The following is a 6,580-nucleotide window of genomic DNA, read 5'->3' as shown; positions in this document are numbered from 1 at the left end:
CATTTGTAGGAAAGTAGATGGACCTTGAGGGTGTCATGGTAAGTGAAATAAGTCAGGCAGAGAAGGACAGAAACCATATGTTTGCACTCATAGGTCTAACAGGAAATTTTCAGAATGATCTAGCTTCAAGAAAAGCTGCCCCAATTTTTCTCATTCAGGACAATGTGGGACAACATTCACTGACCCTGTCTCACTGAGGCCAGAACACACCTCTGCTTGGTCTGCTCTTTCTTACTTGCTGAATGTGTAGTAACATGAGTTAAAGTATTTTAGGCCCTGTCTCTCTGGACCAGAAGAGTCTGTTTTTAACTATTATATGTGAGGCTAATCAAACTGAAAAATTAAAAGGACCCTTACTTACCATGACCTCCGTTATAATGGAATCTATAATGTGACAGGTGAGAGAGGATGGAATTATTTCATCCCTAGCTACAGCGACTTGCGTAGTCAGGTGAGTGAACTAATAGTTACATGAGTTTTGGAGGAAGGCTGTAACTGCATCCCTATTGTAAATTCATCTATACTTGAGTGCGCTGAGGTAAGTTAACCTCTCCAAGGCTTAGTTTACTCATTTATAAAATGAAAATGATTTAGTGACTACCTATGCTGTGATCATTAATTTTATTAACTGCTGTGATAGTTCATTTTAGGGCCTACTTGACTGAACTACAGGGTGCCCAGACATTTGGTCAAACATTATTCCGGATCTGTCAGTGAGGGAGTTCTTGGATGACATTAATATTTGAATCAGCAGATTAAGAGATGGCCCTCCATCATGTGGGCAGTCCTCTTCAAATCAACTGAAAGCTGAAAAGAACAAAAAGGCTAACCTTTCCTCCAGTGAGAGGGCACGCCTCCTGCCTGACTCTTTGAGCTAAGACAGTGGTCTTTCCTTGCCTTCAGACTCCTACTGAAACATCAGCTCTTCTTGGATCTCAAGGCTTAGCTTTCTGACTAGCACATACACTGTTACTGGCTTTCACGGTTCTCAGGCCTTGCAGACTCAGATTGGATTTACACCATCAGCTCTCCTTGGTTTCCAGTTTGCTGGTTGCACATCTTGGGACTTCTTAGGCTCCATAAAAACACGAGCCAATTCTTTGCCATAAATTTCTTTATATACATGATGTTTGTTCTGTTTACCTGAAGAGCACTAATACAGATTTTGATCTTAAGAATGTTCTAAAGAAAGAGAATTTTAAGGATGAGTTTTCTGCATTGGTTTTGGGGTTTCTGGAATTGGCTGTTTATTCTGATTAAAGATATTAATGACTCTATTTCAAGTAGTAAAGAGAACACTGATAGTTCATGGCATGACTTGGCAATAGGGATATGCAAAATATCACTATTGAATACTCCTAATCAACCACTAATAGGAAGCAAGGGACTGAGTGGCATTATATATGATACTTTTGGACATTTTTAGCAAACAAATAAATATAATAGTGGCTACTTGTTCCTAATGTCATTGCACAAAGTAAGGGGAGAAGCTGAATGCAGGGATTCAAAATCCCGGTTTATATGCCCCATAAGTGATCCGAAAGTGTCTATGTGCTCTCTGAAGAAAATCCTCATCTCCTATAGCCATAAGGCTGAGACTGCTAAAAATCAAACCCAGAATCTGATCCAGTGACTGCTTGAATCACAATGCAAGTCAAACCCGCAGCCTCATGGGGTACTGTTAAAATAAGGGCATTCATGGGGAAAATGTGTCATAAAGATGATGTGAAGATTAAATTAAATAACTCAGGAAAAGCTTTTAGCAGAGTCTCTGACATACAGTAAACATTCAATAAGTGTTTCTGTGTCTGTGTCTCTGCAAAACAACTGGCTTATTTTTAGTTCATCTCCAGTGAGGAAACGACTCTACTTCCTATAAGAGGTTTCTCTTCTTTCCATGACCCCCTGAGCACAAACTAAATGTAATCCAATTACTTCTTGCAACAATAGGTTATGAATGTTATATGAGTTTATGAAGCTTTAAGAGTCTAATGAATATCTCCTGAAATTCCAGATGGTTATTAATTTTTAATCCATCTTGCTCATTTTCTTTTAAAAAGTTAGGGGTGCCTGGGTGACTCAGTTGGTTAAGCACCCAAATTCAACTCAGGTCATGATCTCACCATTCTGAGTTTGAGCCCCATATCAGGCTCTGTGCTGACAGCTCAGAGCGTGGAGCCTGCTTAGGATTCTGTGTCTCCCTCTCTCTGCCTCTCCCCAACTCACACTGTCTCTCTCTGACTCTCAAATATGAATAAACGTTGAAAGTTTTTAAATAAAAAAAGTTAAGTTGTGCAATTTGTCCTTCTACATTGCCTCGGGCCAGATCCAAAAGAGGGAGGGCTGCTGTGATGGAGGAAGTATCTGTGATCATGAGAATCTTCAGCAGCGAAGACGAAAATCCCAATGTAAATGTCTTCAACAACTAAGAAAATGTATTTAATCCAATAATAAGAAATCCAAAGGTTGAGCATCTATGAAAACAACATAATTTGACCCTGAGTCCCATTTCTCTGCAAGTCATTTGGCTCAGACCTGGTGTGTTGGTTTTGTCCTCAGACCAGCCCCGATATATCCTCAGCATTAAGATAAAACAACATCCACAGGGAAGAACTGCTTTCCTTTGCTGTTTAAGACAGACTTCCCCCAAATTCCCAAAATGTCTTTTGCACACAATCTTCATTCTTTTCAGACGTCTCTGACATCACATGGACAAGAACTATGCCACATGTTCATGTCCTACACTGATGTCTGAGTGAAGAGAAAAGACCACCAGGATTGGTCTACACCAATTAGCACTCACCTGTGGGGCTGGAGTAAGTTTAGAATCACTGAGGTGCAAGGACGCATTTGGGTACTATTAGAAAGAAGGAAAATTAGCCTACCAAGAGCATATGCCACAGAGTTTTGAAACCAATGAAACTTTATGCCAGAAGCAACAGAAATCTATGAAGAGCACATAAAAAGGATGAGAGAAAAATGCATAACAATGAAAACACTAGTGTGGCAAGCCTTGGAGGGGAAAGAAATACAGGGACTGAGACACTGCCAGATCCTGTATTACAAATTATGTGTATTCAAAGACACACAAAACTTTGCTTTGAGGCATACCATCTAGCTACTCAAGGGAATACGATAGAGTGAAAGTCCTGGAACTCACAATTACTCATAAACAGGAAGATAAGAAGTATCCTACTCATTTGTTGAAGCTAGAGGGACAGCTGCAGTCTGCCAAAGGGCCTAAGGAAGGAGAGCACAGCTCAGAGAATCAAAATGGCTGGACAAGTCAATTCAAGAGTAATCTTTGTCCACAGTTAAAGAAAATATTTGCAATACATTGGACACCAGAAAAGCACCTCCTCCTCCACACCCACAATTTTCATTTGTTAGTAAAATGATAGAGGAAATAGGAAACACAAGTAAGGCAAACTGTGCTGATTGGCAAGTCAAAAGCTTTTGCTAATAATGGAGTTCACTTTTTTAGCCATCTGGCACATGGACATGTTCTTCAATGATGCCAGATGTATAAGGTTAAGTCTTGATTGTCTAAGTTGTTATGGTGGTCTCATTTCCTTTACTTGTGATTGCTTTAGTCATGAATATATGACCCAGTTCGGGCCACTAGGACATGGGGAAATCTAAGGGCGATCTTCTTCATGAGATACCAAGGCCTGTGGTCAACATCTTAGAACAATAGGAGGGCTAGCCTAAGAGAATAAGTTAACCTGTTAAGGATGGCAGAGCAGAAAGATAGAAGGAATTTGGTTCTTAATGACACTGCTGAACCGGGGTATAATCCAAAACTATCCTTCCTTTGGATTTCTTTTTTGAGAGACAATAATTACCCCATTTTATAAACCAGTTTTAGTCGGATTTTTCTAACCAAACAATAGGAGGAAGATAAATAGTGGAGCTGGAGGCTGAGATCCCAGGAAAGCCTTGAAAGAAGACCATGAAGAAGATAAGTTTCATTTTGTTGAAATCAGATCCCTAAAAAGTAATATCCAAGTCATTCTGGAATCAGTGGGTTTCTTAATCCAAATGGTTTATATTGCTTTTTAAATACAATGACATTAATCTACACAGAATGTGGGTGTATTCATGAAGGCCAGGGGTGACAGCAGGAATAAGAAAGGATAATCTACTGATCTATCTAGAAAATGACAAGGGCATAGTGGTGGCTTTAGTTCTTAACACTGTATTGTTTACCCACAATTTGCTAAGAGAATAGATCTTAAATGCTCTACCACACACACACACACACACACACACACACACACTGGACACATGCAAATTGATAACTATGTGAAATGATAGGTGTGCAAACTAACCTAATTGTGGTAGTCATTTCACAACATTTATATATATCAAATCGTCAAGTTGCATGCCTTAAAATTTACACATTATTTGCTGATTATATCTCAATAAAACTGAAGGGGAAACCGAGAACAGGCTTTAAGGAAACAAATCCAATTATAGATTGGGAAAATTTTAAATAATGATCATCAGAATAATACCCAAGAGATGAACTAAATGCAACTTGGACACAAGTGAAGCACAAATTAGGGAGTTGAACAATTAAACTATGAAATTCTCCAACAATACAGGGAGCAGGCATGGGAGGCAGGGAGTACAAAAAAGAAGCATGAGAGAAATTCAATATTGATAGAGGATACATCCAGAAGCTCCAAAATTCTCTTAATTGGAGGAAAAAATGAAAAGGGTAAAGTGCTCAGAAAATTAATGGAAGAATTGGGGTGCCTGGGTGGCTCAGTCAGTTAAGTGTAGACTCTTGATATTGGCTCAGGTTGTGATTTCATGGTCCATGAGATCGAGCCCCACACTGGGCTCTGTACTAATAGCACAGAACCTGCCTGGGATTCCCTCTCTCCCTCTCTCTCTAACCCTCCCCCACTTGCTCACATGCACTCTCCCTCCCCATCTACCTCAAAATAAATAGATAAACATTTAAAAAAAACATTCAAAAAGAAAACTAATAGAAGCAAATATCTAAAGCTGAAGACAGCTATGTTTTGAGTTTGGAATGGCCCATACAGTACCAAGCAAAATAAATTAACAAAATAATAATAAACCGACCCCTAGTCATAACTTGAAGAAATTTCAGAACACTAAGAACAAAGAGAAAATTGTAAAAACATTTCAGAGAAGGAAAAAAATCCCACACAGTAACAAGAATCAGAATCAGTAACTTCTCATTGACAACAGTGGATGTCAAAATAAAAAGACCAAAGTCTGTTACCATCAAATTCTATAGATATAAAAATTATCATTGAAAAGTAAGTAAAAGTAGGCACTTGTAATTTGCTAGAATTCAGATAAATAGGGCTATTTTAAAATAGTTACTTGAGTTGGCACTTTAGAAAATGGCCAAATAGAAGATAAAATCAAGAATTTAAAAGATAGGTTGTAAGAAACCACAAGGACAAAAAACACATTAAAGCATAGTTATTTATGTTAAATATGTATTTATTGTAAAACAAATCAATAATCTGAACTTAATGGGGGTATAATTGAGAAAAAGTTACAGCATATGCTAAAGTTCTTGCCTTTGAGAGAAGAAAGGTAAATATATTGATTGTATCTTTTTTTGAGCTTTTTATTAAGAAACATTGCAAGCACACATAAAATACTATAACAAACCTCACTATAGCCATAATCTAGAGTAACAATTATTTACATTTTGCCATATTCCTGTAGTATTTTCAAACAATTCCAGATTCCACATTCTTCACCTTTAAATATGCCTGTCCGCATCTATATGCAGAAGTGACTTTTTACACAACCACCATGTTTTTAGGATGCCTAACAACAAAATAACAATTTCAGAGTATCATTTAATACCCAGTCCATATTCAAATTTTTCTAATTGTCCTCAAAATGTCTTTTTTTGCAGTTACTTTGTTCAAGCCAAGCCCACAAATAGCATTTGGTTGATATGTTTCTTAAGTCTCTTTTAATGCTTGATAGCCCCACAGCTCACTCTAATGCAAAAGCAAAAAGGAAAAAAAAAACTCCCAAAGGAAAACATCCCAAATTTTTTCATGCAACTAACTTTTCTAAGGTATTTAGATCATTGGCTAATTAACTTATGATGAGACAGGCTGGTAGAATGACCCACAGCCTAAATTTGTTTGACTGTCTCTTTGTAGTACCCTTTAACTGGTCTCTAGCCACCATATTAATAAGTTTGATCTAAAGGTTTGATTAGGTTCGTGTTTCATAGTGTTGTTAGACAGAGGTCTCAGTAGTGCTGGGCACTCCACATTACATCTTGTCATGAAACACATTATGTAAAAACTACCTTTATAGGGGCACTGGGGTGACTCATTAGGTCATACACCTGACTCCTCATTTCGGCTCAAGTCGTAATATCATGTTTCATGAGCTAGAGCCTGCGTTGAGCTCTGCACTAACAGTGTGGCTCCTGCTTAGGATACTCTCTCTCCCTCTGTCTTTCTCTGCCCCTTCCCTGATCATTCTCTCTGTCTGTCTCTCTCAAAGTAAATAAACTTAAAAACTAAATTTTTAAAAAGGGGTGGCGGGGCGACTGGGTGGCTCA

Source organism: Suricata suricatta, chromosome 13 (assembly GCF_006229205.1).
Source record: "Suricata suricatta isolate VVHF042 chromosome 13, meerkat_22Aug2017_6uvM2_HiC, whole genome shotgun sequence".
Lineage (NCBI taxonomy): Eukaryota > Metazoa > Chordata > Mammalia > Carnivora > Herpestidae > Suricata > Suricata suricatta.
This window is presented reverse-complemented; position numbering follows the sequence as displayed.